A 19,569-nucleotide genomic window follows, 5' to 3' on the forward strand; every position below is an offset into this window, starting at 1 on the left:
ACACACACACACCTTAGTTTAACACTATGAATTTACTTGACACTTCCCAATAGCCCCACATAGGTACCTCTGATCAGCCTGCTGTCTTCCACAGGGTACTCTGGGGATGCAGACTCTATCTTGTGGCTCCACTGTCCACTTAAAGCATATGAATCCTATACTTATGGTTAGCGGATGAAGAAAAAAAAAACAGAGGTACATTGTGTGTAGATGAGAACAAGTCACATGGACACAGTTGGATATAAGGAGGGCTAAGAAATGTAATCTTTGACTAGAGAGCTGCCTCTTTGTGACAAGTTTGGAAAAGGCATAAAAATTTGGCAGATAGTTGCTATGTCTGCTGGAAGGAGAGGGAGAACATGAACATATGCATTCCCTTAAATGGGGCTTGATTCTACCAGTTAAAAGTCTATGTCACTTCTTGATGGTGATATGATAGTGCTTCCTCCAGACAGAGAGTTTGAAAGTATTTCAAGTAGTCCCCTCACTCAGTGTGTTAGACCTAATACTAACACATCAGAGACAAGAGTTAGTCAATGTGCACCGCCAAGTTTGCTCATTTTGGAACCATCCTTCAACAAAAGTTTCTCTAACTCCCATATGCACATATTTCTTATCAAAATGATATTGTTAATAAGAAAGTTCATTGCTCTGTGTTGGCACTTTTAAAAAATAATTTCGAAGTAGACATATTCACTGATTTAAAATAAGTGCACACAAGAACATTACCATAACTCAGGTGTACCATGCTCCATTAAACACTAAATAAGACCCTAGCAGGTCTATCTGCTCAGCTCATACTTATATTTGTACATTAAGAACACAACACTGAGCTATTATATCTGTATAATATTGTACTTATTTGTGCAAAGTTTGGATTTTTTTTAAATGAACTTGAGCAAATGTTAGACATTTTTCATCATACAACATTCCAGCTTAAGTCACCAATGATTCTGTATTGATACAGACATTGAATTTAAGGGTTGCATGTCTGTCAGTCATGTAGCTTCCAGGTATGTGTTGCTTCATACAGGAGAAGTGAGGAAGAAGGAAGTGGGGCTGTTGCTACATAAAAGAAAAGTTCTGGCTGAACTTCAAGACAGGTCCCAGTTCTACCTCTTCTCTGTACACAGATGAATGATTGAACCATTCAAGGCCTCACCCTGAAAGCAAGGTCCATGAATAATTCTCCTTGTATGCTTTCTAACAGCTATTACAGTGCCTGGCATGTCATAGGAGTATAGTTCTCTAACAATGAGTTATAGAATTCCCACAAACTTGTTGGCTTATATCACCACCCATTCATTGCCTCTTGGTTTTATAGGTATGAAGTCCAGGTAGGTACGTTCAGATTCTCTGCTTAGAGAGTCACAAGATCAAAACCAAGGGCATTCTGTTATCTGAAGAACACACTTCCACACCAATTCATAGTACTGGTCAGCTTCAGTTCCTATGCTTGTAGGACTGACTTCTTCACTTCTTCACCCTGTGGACCCCTCCTTCTTTAAGCCAGAAACACTGCATCAAATGTTTCTCATTCTTAGAATATCTCTAACTTCCTCTTCAGCCACCAGGAGAAAACTCTCTGCTTTTCAAGAGCTCAAATGATGAGCTCCTTATTCTAAGGAAGCTCCACAGATCCAGGACTTTACTTATATTTGCAAAGTTCCCTTTGTCACACAACATAATTCTAGGAGTAACACTGGGTGACAAAGGTCATGGGAGTCATGTTAGAATTCTACATATGACAGTAAAATGGGTTTTTAATTCCTTCCACTATAGAACTTTCTGGAGACTGAAAATAAGCAATTCCTCCTGATGTCCAAGTCATCAAAGTGCCTGTTTGGCCTTCTGAGTATTAGCTTTCTTTGTCCCCAAGTAAGCAAAATGTTTTCCTTCTGTGGTGCATATGGGGCATCCTTCTCTCCAGTTGATACTGGTAGATATGGAAAAGTCTTCTGAGCCAGGTTGACCTTTCTGTTCAATGTGGTTCTAGTTATGGTTGAATTACTTGCAGTATCTTTCTTCTGTCATGTCTTTATGTTACAATGTTACTACCTCAGAGTTGGCCAACCACCGACTAAACCCTCCAAATCTGTGAGCCAAAATAAATCTTCCATCCTCTAAATTGTTGTCAAGTAATTTGGTCACAGTGATGAAAAGCTGACCAATCTAAGAAACATTAACTTTTTTTTTTTTTTGAGAAAGAGAGAGAGAGAAAGAGAGAATTTTAATATTTACTTTTTAGTTCTTGGCGGATACAACATCTTTGTTTGTATGTGGTGTTGAGGATTGAACCTGGGCCACATGCATGCCAGGCGAGCGCGCTACCGCTTGAGCCACATCCCTAGCTAAGAAACATTAACTTGTTTAAAACGTTCACTTTTTGCCAATTCCATTGTTGCCACCTCCTCAGTGCCACCTTCATCTCTTACCTGGATGGCAGGTGAGAGAGCCTTCTGCTGGGGTCCCTTTATTCCTTCCCTCCCCCCCTCCTCCTAGCAGTCAGAGTGATCATCTAAAACTGAAATCCCAGCCTGCCTTCTTCACCTTGTTGATTTTAATAACTTTCCCAGGGACTCTCATTCAACCAGAATAAAATCTAAACCCCTGACCTACAAGGTCCCTCATAATTTAGTCCTAATGATTTCTCCAAGTGCATCTTGTGCTGCTGTCCCTGATACTTAACCACTCTGAGGTTCTTCTGTCCCTCAAACCTGCCATGCTGTCCCCACCTTAGAGCTTTTGTCCCAGGGATCCCCTCTTCTTGAGAGACTCTTCCCTCAGCCTCCTGGGAGAGCAGCTTCTTCGTGTTATTCTGGTTTCAGGAAGGCTTTTCTTGGTACCATCAAACAAAAGGAGCCATTAAGTCATTGCCTATCACACGCCTGGGTGTGTTTTTTGTTTGTTTGGGGGTTTTTGGGTTTTGTTTTGTTTTGTTTGCTATCATTTTATCCTTGATATTTATGTAGCTAGCTTGTTAATCTGTTGCCATTTTCATCCACCAAAATGTAAACTTTATTCGAAAAGATCCATTGTCTTATGTCTCCAATATTATATCCCCTATGCCTAGAACTGCCACTCAACAAATATTATTTGCATAAATCAATAAGTTGATCTACATGGAAACTAACCTTCTGTTCCAGGAATACATTTGTAGGAGACTTATTTCACTGAGTGTGTGACTAAGAAGATGTAACACAAGAGTTTTATCTTTCATGTGGCAGGCATGTGACTTCGAGGATTTACCTCTGCAAGTCTACTCCTCTGTAAAATGAAGATCCTACCAGGTTGTGAACCTTAAATGAAATTCCATCCCTTGCCTATTAAACAGTCCAAGCAATTGGTCTCTCAATTAGTTCACACATTCATTCCAATCCATTCTTCAGAAGATGGCCAAAGGAATCTTCAGAAATATTGGGTGATGTTATATCAGTGTTTGAAAACCCTCAACAGCTTCCTGTTGCTCTTCAAGATACCCTGCTAGGCCCTGTGCTATCTGACTTCTTTCCATATCTCCATCTCCTTTTGTGTGATTCTTTCTAAAACCTCCCTGGCTCTCAGGTCCTTCAAGAGCTGTTGGCTGTCCAGAGTACTATTTTCTCCTCTTCTCTCAGTTCGTTCCAGTTCACCCTTCTTGTTGCAGAACTTTTCAGACCAAGTTGGGGAACCTATGTGTCTAGCATCCCTTTTTTTATTCGTTCATTTTAGTTATATATTACACTAGGGCATATTTTTGCATAATTATAAAAACATGGAATATAATTGCTTTAATTTAGCCTCCAGTATTTCTCCATTCTCGCCTTTTCTCCCTCCATCTGTTCTCTTCCCTCTGCTCTACTAATCTGTTATTTATTTAGAGTATTTTTTAAATTAGTGCCTTGTGGATATACACGATGATGAGATTCACCATGGTATACACATGTATGTACACAGGAAAGTTAGATCAGATTCACTCCACTGTTCATCCCTTATCCTGTCCCTCCTCCCTCTACCTTAATCTCCTTCATCTTGTCTACCAATTTTTCTTCTATTTTGATGAAATTCCCACCTCCTTATCTGCTTTCTCTCTCTCTCTTTTTTTTTTCTCTTTTTATTTTGTACTAGCTATCAGAGAAAACATTCAAACTTTGACGTTTTGTGTCTGGCTTATTTCATTAGCATGATAGTCTCCACTTTCATCCATTTACTGGCAAATATCATAATTTCATTATTCTTTATGGCTGAGTAATTCTCCTTTATGTATATGTACGACATATTCTTTATCCATTCATCTGATGAGGACACCTAGGTTGGTTCCAAGGCTTGGCTATTGTGAATTGTGCTGCTGTCAACATGATGTGGCTGCATCACTGTAGTGTGCTGATTTTAAATCTTTTGGATATATACCAAGGTGTGGGATAGTTGAGTCATATGGTGGTTCCATTCCTAGTTCTTGATGACTCTCCATGCTGCTTTCCAGTATGTTATTATAGAGAGATAATTTTCATTTCCCGCCATTTTATTACTCATGTTTGGTTCACATTTGGACTTCCTTTAATTGACTATTCTTTCTAGTGTAATTCATCTCTATGCTGGTTTTCAATTCTTCTTCATGAAATATTTTATTGAGTATGTTTTGTAGTATAGGTTTTGTGATTATTAATTCTGGTTTCTGTTTGTCATGGAAGGTGTTCATTTCATCTTCAATTCTGAAGGGTAATTTTGCTAGGTATAGTAAACTTTGTTGGCACTAATTTTCTTTCAGAGCTTGGTATGTGTTAATCTTAAGTTTTCCTGGCTTTTCAGATATGGGTTGAGAAATCAGTTGAAATCTAAATGTTGGTTTACATCTAAATGGGACTAGCTACCTTTCTCTTGCAGCTTTTAAAATTCTACTCTTATTCTGTATATTAGACATTTTCATTTTAATGTGTCTTGAAGAGCATCTATTGAGATTCTGATATGTGGAGTTCTATACGCCTCTTGTGTTTGAACTTCTATCTCATTCCTTAGGTGTGAAACATTTTCTAATATTTCATTGAAAAGGCTGTACATCCCTTTAGTTTGTATTTTGGAGCCTTTGTGTACCCAATGATTCTTAATGATTTTTGCACCCCTTTCTATTAATAGCACTTGCCTCATTTTAAATTATATGTATACTTATTTCAGTTGTACCAATGTATCATTAATATCTTCAAAGCTAAGACCATGTTTGTTTTGACTCACTATTGTGTCCTAGTAATTATCACAGTAACTGGCAAATTTGAAACTCAATATATATTTATAGATTAAAAGAATGAATGGAATATGTGTAATAAGAATTGTAATGCATTCCACTGTAGAGTGTTTAAAAAAATAAAATCAATTAAAAAAGGAATGAATGGAGAAATTAATGAATGAACCCCTATAACATGACTTGGCACATAGCAAACCTTCATTAAAGGTACGTTTTTAAAATGTTGGAAATGGTGTAGCATTAACATACAGGATCAGGTGAAGGTGGGCATGCAACCAGAACTCTGAAATAGTCCTGTCTCAAATTCCCTTGTTGCAGGCGAAGCACTGGATTATGGGCTTCCGACACACTCCAGGTGCTGACCTTTCTGGTTTGACAGTTTGAGTCTCATTTCCTCTTTCTCAACTCTGCCATGGCAACATAACTCAGCCTGCCTATGCTTCTTACTGTCCACTTCCTGTTTGCTTGCTCAGTATTAAGCTACATCCTGGTTTCAGTGTCTTTCCCTCAGCCTGGTAACCTGAAAAGGACTTTTCTCTGATTACCACCTGGCTCTCTAGAGTTTAAAATCCTGGCCTGAATTCTGAGTGCACTCCAGCTATCTGACATGAATGAAATAACAAAACAGAGTGGTAGAAATGAAGCACAACATTCTCCTTATGTAGAATATAGCAGTTAGAAACACTTCTTGGTGTCTGTCTTCTTGGATAGATCATGATATTGCACCAGCATATTTAATAAAATCATTTCAGTTACAATACCTATTAAGTGTACTACTACTAAATTTCTTAGGTCTTTATTCCCTAATATATTTGCCTTTAAGCTTTTTTTATTCCCTTCTACTTTATATTGGCCCTTACTAAATGTCATCCTTTTTAGATTAACAAGCGTTCTCAGGACCATCTGGTTTCCAGAATATTGGCACTCTTGCTTAAGTTAGTAACATCTACAAATTTGATGAGCAGCTTCTCAATTATACTTTCTCCTGGTGTCATTCATTTAAATTACCAGGAAAAAATAAATAAATTACCATGAGTTACATCAGCAGTCTCCCCAAAGTTTGTAGAAGATCAATTATGTTAAATATTTCAAATATTTGAAAATGGGAATGAAGAATCTTCCCATAACAGCAAATCTTTCTCTAGAAATATATCTGAATTGATATCTTATCAGAGATTTAAATCTAGACTAGTCAAAACAGAAGAAAAATTATATAAGAAATATTCCTGTTTTTAGGATTTGGTTAACTGACATACAATAAGCTTTTTTACTAATGTTTTTATGATTCTTTCTTTATAGTACATATAAAGATTTTCTGTCTGTGAATATAATTCATTTGTTTGTATCCAAATTATTCTCATATCTAACAGACATCAATTTCCATCCTAATGAAAAATATTAATGTTTTTCAAGTAGCATTTATATATTTTAATTTTATAAAGAAAATTAATATAATATTTTTATGTTGGCATATATATATATATATATATATTCTTCTTTATGGAAAACAAAAGAAATAGCTCCATTCACTTCAGAATGATTTTCATGTTTTTGATTAGAAAATAAGAAGTTAAACTGCATGCTGGGAACTTGTGTCATGAAAACAGTCCACGTTTTCATCCAAAGTCATATGAAGAGATGCTCAGACAGCTGCAGACTCGCCCCACAGCTGAGAAGAACCTTCCACAGACTCCCAAAGAGGCCATGGCCTGTCGACCATGGTGTAATGGCTGATCTCTGACCCTGCCTGACAGTCAGCACTCTTGTCATGTGGCTGTGCAACAAGTCAAATTGGACTATAATTACTCTGCAGACAACAGGCTGTAATTGCATATTCAAGTCCTAGAGTCTGGTAGGAGGAAGATGATTGTTGCTGCAAGGGAATAAGGAAAAGTCAAAAAGTCAAAAGACAGACCGTTTTTGATACTTTTCTCCAATGCTTGCTTGTACTGTGTGCTCCCCAAAGAGGAGAAAGAATTGAATCACACTGGAGAGCACCCACTCATTCAGAATACCATAAAGACATCACTCTCATGGATATTCATAGACTTGATAATATACCAAAAGCTATCTGTCGTATAAATGGAAAGAAAACAACTATGTTTCCCAACATTCGCTTTCAGATGTTTTTTTTTGTTGTTGTTGTTGTTGTTACCAATTCATTTCAGACAGAAATTGGAAAAAGATAAAGTAAAAAGAAGGAAATCAGAAGATACTAGGTGATATATGACATGGCCATGTTTTTCAAAATGTTTTCCAAAGTTACCTGTTTTCTCTATTTATCTAAAGTCTAGGAATTTTTCATTAGGGTAGGGCACTGTTATTCTGAGCAAATATTTCTAAAGCCCTATTTTTAAATATGCAAAATATTTTGCACCAGAAACTGAATAGGCTGAACAGCTTAGAAAGACACATAGAAGTTGGTCTGTTCTTGCTGCTTTTAAGATTGTCTACAAAATTATATAGCACCATTCACCCTATCCAAAGTTGTAGATTACCATAAAATCAATGGTTTCTCAAGGATGAGATAACTTGTTTTTTTACCAAATGTTTGACGTTTGCTTGTTCTTCATCTGCTTAAATATCTGTAGGGCTAAACATTCATTTCATAATGAGGTGGCCATGGCACCTGCCATCTTGAAATAGCTATGGCTATTAAAAGCATATTTCCCATGTTAAAACAAAATACTTTACTTTAATAATCATTCATACACACCAACTTTATACTTTGTATACTAATCTTTGAAAGTATTCAACTTGAAAATATTTTTAGTGATTAAAACCATTTATAAAGTTCCTCCCACACTACCCACCAAACATTCTTTTTTTTTTTTTCTATCACATGATTTCAACACTTTTAGCAATCTCAAGTGGACATCTGCTGCTGATTGCTTTAAGGTAACTAGAACTTAAAACAGTATTCTAGAAGTGCTCTGATCTATGCACAGACAGGCACCATGCCCTTTGTTGTTCTGTGGTTTTGTTCATGAACCTGTGAGCACAGATGTTCCCTAAGCACCAATTTCAGAAGGTTATATATCTTGGAGTTTACTGTGAGCTAAAGCCTCCAAGTTTTTTCAATATATGTGACATACATATTGTTTCTATCACATGTTTTTACTTTGTTTTCTTGGCCCCATAGGCTAGTTCTTACATTTATTGTTCTTAAATTTCATCTTGTTCATTTCATGTTAATAATACCATTTTATGTTATTCTACAGCATGGTTCTGGTATTTAAAGCTAAGTGCCCAATAAAATATTCTTAATAGAATAAGCAAAACTATCAGTAATACAAATAATCCATAGTTTCATACCAATAGGTTAAGTAAAAATTATATAATTATATGTCATTAAAGCATGCCCTCCATATTTCAATCTAGAAAGAAGTTCATCTGAACTAAGCAAAGTCAAGGGCAACATTAGTCAATCTTCTGCTTCCATGATATTAATTCAATGGCAGAGAGTAGGGCCTTGGAGTCAAACAACTTCTGTTCACTTTTTGCTTTTTGAGTGATTTTGGAAAAATTTATTTAATCTCTAACCTGTAGTTTCCTTCTGTGTAAAATGACAATATATTTCTTATAGGTTACATTAAAAATGAAGTAAGATAATGCACATATTTAGGACAATGGTGGCACATAGTAAGTGCTTAATACACGATAGATATTAGATTATTATACATGAAGACTCTGAGTAAAGTTATTCAACTCTTATCAAATATATTTAATGTTTTAAATCTGGTCCATAATTTGCTAGTCTCTTTTATTAAAACTTCTTTTAAAAAATCAAATGTTTTGCTAATGCCTATACACATTTGTCATTTAAATGCTATACATTCCTAGTTCTTCAGTCAGGTAAGCCCATGAAAGACAGACAAGTTTAGTCTGAAATGATTATCCTGGGGAATCCATGTGATATTCTAGTAATTATTACTTAAGTATTTAATAACTAAATATCCATTCTAGATTTTGTCTGAGATAAATGTTCAGTGCATGTGTTTGAAATTAATGTCCTTATAGAATGTTTTAGTTCAAATGTTTTTTTATAAATATCCCCTTGTATACTTCTTCAGCCAAAAATCTTTAAAACTTATTTTTAATGACATTAAATATTATAAAGGGAGAGCATATTCTGAATGGTCTATTTATCCATTATTCAATTTCCAGTGAAATTTTTTCACAATCTCCTACAAAATTATTTTTCAACAGAAATCTCTAGAGACCAGAGTAAGTGTCTAACATTGATGAATATGCCAATTACAACAATTAATGCATGTACTGATCTCAGAGCAATGAACTAATCCCCAAAGGTGCAAATGCTAAGATTCAAGGACATTTGATGTTACAAATTCAAGTAAATATATGAATATATTTTGTATACTTGTCATCTGTCAACAAACCTCAAAGAAACCTGAGGAAATATTAGTGTCACATACTCAGAAAGTTTGAGTAGAGCCACTAACTTTCAATTAACTTTAATATTAACTCATCTTGAAGTCATTATTTCTCACATATTAAATGAAGTGAGATGTTTGGATAAGATGGAATTGAAGTAAATATTAATATTAATGACAAATTAATAATTATTGTATAACTACTAAAGTTTCTTATAGCTCCAGATTTTTTTTGTCTTTGATTATGAATTTCATGGACAAAATGACTCAAAACTCATTAGATATCTTTCACCTTTTCCAAGATTGGTAAAGTATGTTAATGCATCATTTCCTGAGTACTTGTCAAAGCAAACAAATGCACCAAGGTAGATGATAATATCAATGTCTCATGACATTTTACACTTCAGGAAATAAAGTTCAATTCTGTCTTTCCACCCTGACCTTGTCTACCTTCTACTCTACTATATTTTTTTTCCACAACTAGCTACAGAAAAGTCAGTATTTATATGAGTATAGCACTATTCAATGAGGATCTGTATCAAAGGAAAATTGGACCAATTCTCTGGACCATGACAATTGAGCTAAAAGAAGGGGTGATTTTGTTGCAGACATGGGGAGCTCTGGTTGTTACTGACTATTCTCTGTGGAAGATATGACCTCTCATCTGGGTGAAAGAAAAGCTAGTCTATTCAGCTTATTTTACATCCAACTTCAACTGAGCTCTGTATGGAAACTGAAAACACTCAAAGACCATGAACTTGACAGTAGCCTGTAATGTTCTTTTTTAGAACTCCACACTTGTCTTTAAGTTAGAAGTTTAATGAGAACACCAGCTCTCCTCCTGTCTAATTTACATAACAACACATTATAGTCCAGTTGGAATGAGTCAGTTGTGCATCAATGAAGTTCCTCCAATCCAGTCACCTGAAAAAAAAAAAAAATTGCAGAAATGAAAAGCAAAAAGGAAGCACAAAACAAAGAATTGATAACCAGACTTTCTTAAAACATTAAAAATTGTCCAGCAGCTGTTTGGCCATGCCCTAAACAAAGGTCAAGAGAGTATTTAGTAATTTTTACTTAAGTATCCTTATCTACCATTTATCTGCCAAAATGCATGCTTCTTCTCAATACCAAGATAAAGTATTGTATATCTAAAGATGTAAATAAATGAGTAAACAAGTAAAAGTGATTCACTAATAGAAATAATTGGGAGAATCACAAAATGAATGTCACAGTTATACCAAATTTTCATTTAGTCCTCCATGTTCATTTAATTAAAACACATTTTATGGAATATTTACTTTATATTATGCATTGCTCTATGAGCTATGAATACAGAGTAGGATAAGAGCCCTATCTTTGAAAGTGTTCATCTAATCAGAGCTTCATGTCTCCAATGGAATGCTACTGGTAAAATTGGCATCTACACTTTGCTGCAAATTAGAAAGACTCAGAGGCTAAGGCAGGAGGATCACAAGTTTGAGGCCAGCCTCAGCAACTTAGCAAGGCCCTAAGCAACTTAGCAAGATCTTGTCTCAAATGAAAAATAAAAAGGGCCGGGGATGTGACTCTGTGCTTAAGTGCCCTTAATTCAATCCCTGTTACCAAAAGAAAAAAGAAAAAGAAAGAAAGAAAAAAGAATATCGCTAAGATAAGGCCTTTTTGGTGGCAAGAGTCAGAGTCTTGCTCTTAGTAAATTAGGAATAATGGAAAACTATTATAAATATTCAGTGCAATCTCTGAAACCTTAGGGACAGGGATACAGCCAGGGCAGGTGAAGAGCCAGACTTGGAAGTTTGAGGGGCAAAAGGACTATTATCTAAAATTCAAAATCTAGTGTGTGAGAGTGACTGGGTTTCCTCTTGTGGAGTTTAGAAGCTAAATTTGACTGGATTTTACTTATACTACATATGATTGGAGAAACCAGAAAGAGATTAACCAAAATGAGTCCTTGAGGCAATAGAAAATGAATCAGCTTTGCCTACCCCCAGCTAATAAAGATTATACTCCTTTCAGTAGATTAATTTTATTGCTTGACGGCTGAATATGTGCACTCAGCCCAACAGAACTGAGACTTCCAAGTTACAATAAAACTAAATAAGCATTGTTACAGACATACAACAAAGCAAGACCCAATAACATTTTATTAATCCTCAATGCCAACTCACATATGCTTGGGAAGAATACTCCTTTTCTTCCATACTGTAGACAATGACAGCATTTTATTCATCTATCTCTTAAAACTTAAACATTTGCTTTTTCTTTTCTGCTGCTTAACACAGTGAGAGCTGAAGCTTCTGGAGTGTTTTATTTATTTATATGGCATTTGTCTTGATGTATCCTGAGTAGTAATACATAGTAACAGAGACAGATGAGAATTCTGTATCATCCTTTCCCTCAGGGCAAGCTGGGCACACATAGATCTAACAACAAAAAATAAACAAACAAACCAAAAAGCCCACAGAGCAGAACAATAAATATCAGGGACTAAAATGGAGAAAACTGTTTCCAAGCATAAACTTGAAAAACTGCACAACAGAACAATATTCAACTCAAAGTGAGGTTTACCCTTGTTAATTTTCACATTGTATAGTGGATTTTAGCTTCATTCCTCAATTCTTTTGTACTAATCAGTTACTTCCAAATCCGTTATCACTTTGTTTGGTTATAAGGAAACAGCCATGACTTCAAGAGTGCTCTATATATAATGTGGTATTTGACTCCAAGTAGTAGCTGAAATATAGAGATTTTTAAACAAAATATAAATATGATTACTCAAGGTCTGGTTATTTCCTGCTAAGCAATTGTTTATTCAAAAAATACCTTGCGATTATTAACTATGTGATAAATACTATGCTAGGTCCTGGGAATACAAGCATGAACAAGATGAGATTTCTTAAGAAATTTTTGTTTAGAGGAAGGAATAGATGACTAAGTGGCTCAGGACCCAAGAAGCAGTATCCAGCTAAGGAAGATACTCAAGAGATAATGTTTGGCTGAGATAAGAACATTGTAAAGAAGTTGGTCAAGGAAAGGGGAAGGAGATGGGGGAGCGAGAGAGGGTGACTGGGCTACTGGTCCTCAGGAGGGAGTCTTCCAGCAAAAGAACATCCAATATGAAGGCTCTAGGGCCAAAGTCTACAGTTCAGAATCTTTAATTGTATGCTAAGACAGAACAGGAATCACACATCCCTAAGGAACCCCATATACAATTGGCCAGTGCATGTATGTCCTTTGGCATTTCATCGTTCTGGGCATGACTCATTTCCCAGCTTGTTTGTCCACCTGATTTTTCACAAAGTCCAATCTTTCCACCTTGTCCAGGTTTGAAAGCCATCAGAAGGAATTAAAATTGCTCTCATAGACCAATAGTTCAAAACCAGGGTTGCTTTCGCCTCCTGGGGATATTGACAATGTTGTTTACAACAGTTTCAGAACTGAGGGAAAAGGGGTGCTAGTAGCACCCACTGAATAGAAGCCCTTGAGACCACTAAACACTCTCTAATGTACAAAACCAGTCCTACCCAAATAATTAGCTGGCCCCAAGTGTCAACAGACCAGTGCAATATGTCTGGAGCAATCAGACCTATTGGTTTACATTTATTTAGTTTATAATTTATTTTACATTTATTTATATTACAAATAAAACTATTCAAACTGTAGTCAAGTAGTTTTCCCAACTTCTACTGCTAATTAAAAAAAAGGAGTTTTGTGTTAGAATCACTTCTGTCTGACTCCTAACCTGTGCTCTCAAACAATGAACTAACCTGCTAGAAACCCAGACAGGTGCCCTTCATGGTTGACCTTGGCTTTGTCCTGTGTCCATCATGCTCTCCTCTCACATTTCCTAAAGATTCGTCCTAAAAGAGATTACTTTAATAAAATATCAGCATATAACATATTTATGATAAAGCAGGACAATTTTTTCACGAAAGTATTTTTAAAATTTCCTTTAAAACCACATTTCTTTCCTCAAGGCCCCTTTCCAATCCAAATTTCTCTACTTCTTAGCTCTGTGTCTGTCTAACACACACAACCTCTGTAATTTCTTCTGTTGTCCTGAGCAATTCGACTTTGACTCTGAGCTTGCAAACTCCAACAAGTTTAAAAAAGGAAAGGAAAAGAAAGGAAAGGAAATCAGAAGTTAGCTGTTCCTTTCCACTTTAAAAGGCATGTCATCTATTGTTTCTTAAGACTGCCTCTTGGGGGTTTCTGACTCAGACCTCATCAAAGTCTTCCTTCAAAACAAAGAAAATTCCTTCATAGGATTTAGGGAATTGGGGAATAGGAAGATGTTCTATTGGTAAAATTTTTTTTAAATTTCTTTATCATTTTTATATACATAATTTAACCAGCCTCTGAATTAACTTTTAAGATTTGCTTTACCTAAGTGTTAAGATCCTGAAGTAAAAATGGTAATCATATAAGCTACTACTCATTATACGTTGGGCATCAAGCTAATTTGTTCATTTAATACAAGTCTGTAAACTCAGAGTATAGGACACATCTGGCCCATTTCCCATTTATGTATGGCCCACAAGCCAAGAATGCCTTTTACATTTTTAAGTAGTTATATTTTAAGTGGTTAGATAGGAATCTACAAAACTGCCTCGATTGTGCCTCTTGGCCCACTGCTGATATAATCAATGAATATATATAATCCAATCTATTTTTCTTTCCTGTCTCCTTTCCTTATAGGGTTAATTAAAGGGCCTATTTCTGTTCATTTTATAAAAATACAAATCATCTTCAAATAGTCCTTTTTCCATGGTCACAAGATGGTCACAAAGAAGTGGCATAAATATTGTTCCCGATGGTGATTCTGGGCTGCCTGTGTTCAAACCCCAGGTCTGTGACTCTTGGAGAATAACTAATCCTCCTGTTTCTCTACACATAAAATGGGGACAGTAGTCTTGGAGATTATAGATGTAAAGCACTCAAAATCGCAATTGGCATTAACTGTGTGGCATGCCTTCAGATAGCATGCAGCTTTGACTCAGGAGCAAAATAAAACATTCACATGATTTCCACTTTGTGTCACATTAATTATAATTTATAAAATATCAAAATAAATGTAGGTGCTCTTAAATACTTCACAATGCTCAAAATGAGTTCTGGAAGGTTACTGCTTTCAGTCAAAGTAGAACCCAGGGTGCAGTTGCAGGACTGCAAAAGCTGACCACAGTTGGGAGATCCAAATATATTCCCTGCTTAGGAAAGGAAATCATAAGCAACAAAGAGGTGACTTCAAGTGAGAGAACCAGCCTGTGTTACAAAATTTAGGAATGAGCCTCCATGGCTCTCTTAGGTAAAGGTGAGTCTGGCAACACCAAGGAGTGATCCCATAGGTAGAGACAGGTAGTAAGACCTTGAATATTAGAAACAAAACTGGAATTAATTTCCACAAACAAAAACTAAGTTTAAGAATAAGATTGAAACCCAGTTTCCAGTACTGGGTGGTAATGGATTACAAGAGTTCTTGAATCCACAGACTATCTGACATTCTTCCTCAACAAGATTAAGATCATCATTCTTAGAAACTTCAGTGACAAAAAACTTCTAGTGACAATTAGATAGCTACAACTATGGTAAGAGGCAGATACAATGTTAGAAAGTGGACAAGGTCTGACAGCAGAAATTCAGATGAAAGTATAATTATAATCCCCATTGGTAAATGGGAAAGGTGGTGTTTAATGAGAAGTACTCAAAAAAGTGAAATTAGTTGGGCCTGGTGGCACATACCTGTCATCCCTTAGGCTCAGGAGGCTGAGGCAGAAGGATTTCGAGTTCAAAGTCAGCCTCAGCAAAAGCAAGGTGCTAAGCAACTCAGTGAGACCTTGTCTCTAAATAAAATAACAAAATAGGGCTGGGGGTGTGGCTCAGTGGTTGAGTGCCCCTGAGTTCAATCCCAGGTATCCCACCCACAAAAATATAGTGAAGCTAAGTTTAGCAGAGAAGAAAAGAGCATTCCAGGTGGAATGACTACCACAAGTAATGAAAGGGTGAGTTGTTAAGGAATGACAAGCTTTATTATGTGGTTGGGGCAAAGTAATGATGAACAGAAGAAGTACATGGGCCCAAAGAGAGAAAGACCTCCATGTACCATTTTGAAGAATTTGAGGAAGCTGTATTTGCAAAATGACAAGTAAGAAAAGGGTGAGAGGAGGATTTGGTGGAATCTGAATAGGCACAAATAATTACATTGTTTGGGTATCATGTTGAGGGATTTAAGCTATATTCTATGGGCATCAGTTGGCATTAAATATTCAAGGAGAGGATTTATTGGATTTAACTTTCCTTTTGGATCACAACTTTGGGGACAATGGGAAGAGTTTGCATTTTAATATGGTCAAGATATAACACATCTTATGTCAGGACAGCAAAAGCAATGACCAAAATTATTTAAAGAAACATAACTTCACTAAAATATGTTTGGTAGAGAGAACCCAGAATGGTTAAAATTTGGAGAGAAGCATCTGTCCCAAATTCTGTAACTTGATAGAATGCTTCCAATGTCTCCCAGGTGCTGGGGTCTACCACAGAGATTCTGATTAGTAGCTTCTGGGAGGGACCCAGGAATTTCCTTTTTCCTTCCTTCCTTCCTTCCTTCCTTCCTTCCTTCCTTCCTTCCTTCCTTCCTTTTTTTCTTTCTTTCTTTCTTTCTTTCTTTCTTTCTTTCATTCATTCATTCTTTCTTTCTTTCTTTTTTGTAACAGGGATTGAACCTAGGGGTGCTTAACCATTGAGCCACATCCCCAGACCTTTTTATTTTTTATTTTGAGACAAGGTCTCACTAAGTTGCTTAGGGCCATGCTAAGTTGCTGAGGCTGACTTTGAACTTGTGATCCTCCTGCCTCAGCCTCCCAAGCAGCTGTGATTACAGGAATGCACCACAGTGCCCAGTGGAATCTTCATTTTGAACAATGGTCAGGTGATAATAATTGCATGCCTTGTTCAGTGCCTCACAAGTCAAGTGTATAGAAAAAAACATGGCAGCAATTTCTTGACCCAGAGAGAGATTACATTGTTGTTTTCTATCTGTGGAAATTTTTTAAAAACATGCTTCCTATTTACCCTGTTCTTCATGTAGTTTAAGCTTCAATTAAGGCTTATTAAAATGCATAACAGAATACTTCAATAAGAAATTAAAGTAGTATTTAATTTTTAAATTTTAATTTAATTCTTAATTTTAGTAAATCTAAATATACTGTGATGATTAATTTTATGGGCCAACTTGACTTGGCTAAGAGATTCCCAGATGGCTGGTAACATTATTTCTGGATGCATCTGTAAGTGTGTTTTCAGAAAATATTAGCATATGAATTGGTGAACTGGGTAAAGTTGAAGACTTTCCACAATGTGAGGAAAGGGGGTATTATCTAATCCATCTTGAATTAAACCAAAAAAGAGAAAGGGTAAAATCATTCTCTCTGGTTGAAATATGCATCTCTTACCCTCAAATCTCAGTACTCCTCCTTCTCAGAGAGTCTGAGCTCATGCCACCATCCCTTCCCTTTCTGCCACTCTGTCTCAGGCCTACAGGCCCACTGAATCACACCATCAACTTTGCTGGTTCTCCAGCTTGTGGATCATAGTCCTCCTCAGCTTCCATGACTGTACTAACCAATTTCTATGCTCACTATGACTGCCCATTTATTAAAACTCCTCAAAGTTTTGGAAAAACAGGAATGGTGGCACATTCCTATAATCCCAGTGGCTCAGGAGGGTGACACAGGAGGATTGCAAGTTCAAAGCCAGCCTCAGCAACTTAATGAGGCCCTAAGCAACTCAGTGAGACCCTGTCTCTAAATTAAAAAAAAAAATTAAGGGCTAGGAATGTGGCTCAGTGGTTAGCACCCTTGGATTTAATCCCCAGTATTCTCCAAAATTTGGGGGAGGGAATCAACTTAAAGAGAAAGTAAAAGATTTATATCATGAAAACTACAGAACCCTAAAGAAAGAAATCAAAGAAGACCTTAGAAGATGGAAAGATCTACCTTGCTCTTGGATAGGCAGAATTAATATTATCAAAATGACCACACTTTCAAAAGCACTATACAGATTTAATGCAATTCTGATCAAAATCCCAATGACATTCCTCACAGAAATAGATAAAGCAGTCATGAAATTCATCTGGAAAAATAAGAGACTCAGAATAGCTAAAGCACTCCTTAGCAGGAAGATTAAAGCAGGTGGCATCACTATACCAGACCTTAAACTATACTACAGAGCAATAGTAACAAAAAAGCACGGTATTGGCATCAAAACAGACTGGTAAACCAATGGTAAAGAATAGAGGACACAGAAACTAATCCACAAAATTACAATTATCTTATATTAGACAAAGGCACCAAAAACACGCATTGGAGAAAAGATAGATAGCCCCTTCAACAAATGGTGCTGGGAAAACTGGAAATCCATATGCAACAGAATGAAATTAAACCCCTATCTCTCACCATGCACAAAACTCAACTCAAAATGGATCAAGGATTTAGGAATAAAACCAGAGACCCTGCATCTAATAGAAGAAAAAGTAGGCCCTAATCTCCATCATGTGGGATTAGGCCCCAACTTCCTTAATAAGACTCCTATAGCACAAGAATTAAAATCAATAATCAATAAATGGGATGGATTCAAACTAAAAGGTTTCTTCTCAGCAAAAGAAACAATCTGTGAGGTGGATAGAGAGCCTACATCTTGGGAGGAAAATTTTACTCTTCACACATCAGATATAGTACTAATTTCTAGGGTATACAAAGAACTCAAAAAACTGAACACACAAAAAAACAAACAAACAAACAAATAACCCAATCAATAAATGGGCCAAGGACCTGAACAGACAATTCTCAGAAGAGTATATTCAATCAATCAACAAATATATGAAAAAATGTTCACTATCACTAGCAATTAGAGAAATGCAAATCAAAACTACTCTAAGATTTCATCTCACTCCAGTCAGGATGGCAGCTATTATGAAGACAAACAACAATAAGTGTTGGTGAAAATGTGGGGGAAAAGGTACACTCATACACTGCTGGTGAGACTACAAATTGGTGCAGCCAATATGGAAAGCAATATGGAGATTTCTTGGAAAACTGGGAATGGAACCACCATTTGACCCAGCTATCCCTCTCCTCAGTCTATACCCAAAGGACTTAAAACAGCATACTACAGGGATACAGCCACATCAATATTTATAGCAGCACAATTCAGTAGATGAATGGATTTAAAAAATATGGCATATATACACAATGGAATATTAGCAATAAAAGAGAATAAAATCATGGCATTTGCAGGCAAATGGATGGAGTTAGAGAAGATAATGCTAAGGGAAGTTAGCCAATCCCCCAAAAAACAAATGCTCAATGTTTTCTTTGATATAAGGAGGCTGATTCATAATGGGGTAGGGAGGGGAACATGAGAGGAATAGATGAACTCTAGATAGGGCAGAGGAATGTAAGGGGAAGGGATGGGGCATGGGGTTAGAAATGATGGTGGAATGTGAAGGACAAAGTTATCCAAAGTACATGTATGAAAACACGAATTGGTATGAATATACTTTGTATACAACAAGAGATATGCTGTGCTCTATATGTGAAATAGGAATTGTAATGCAATCTGCTGTCATATATAAATAGAAATAATAATAAAAATCCCAATATTTGATTTCCAGAACACATGAGAACTTCTACAAATCAATAAGAAAACGGTAAACAATTACATTTAAATCCCTGGTACAAAATTAAAAGTCCTCAAATTTTCACTTAAAATACAAAAATTTTATCCCATATAAACTATATCTTAATAAAAATGATCTTTAAAAATCTACTTGATAAATAAAATCGACAGACCCTTAGCCATGCTAATGAAGAGAAGAAGAGAGAGAACTCAAATTACTAGCATACGGGATGAAAAAGGCAATATCACAACAGACACTTCAGAAATACAGAAGATAAT

The sequence above is a fragment of the Marmota marmota genome, unplaced genomic scaffold, assembly GCF_001458135.2.
Source record: "Marmota marmota marmota unplaced genomic scaffold, marMar, whole genome shotgun sequence".
In the NCBI taxonomy this organism is placed as follows: Eukaryota; Metazoa; Chordata; class Mammalia; order Rodentia; family Sciuridae; genus Marmota; species Marmota marmota.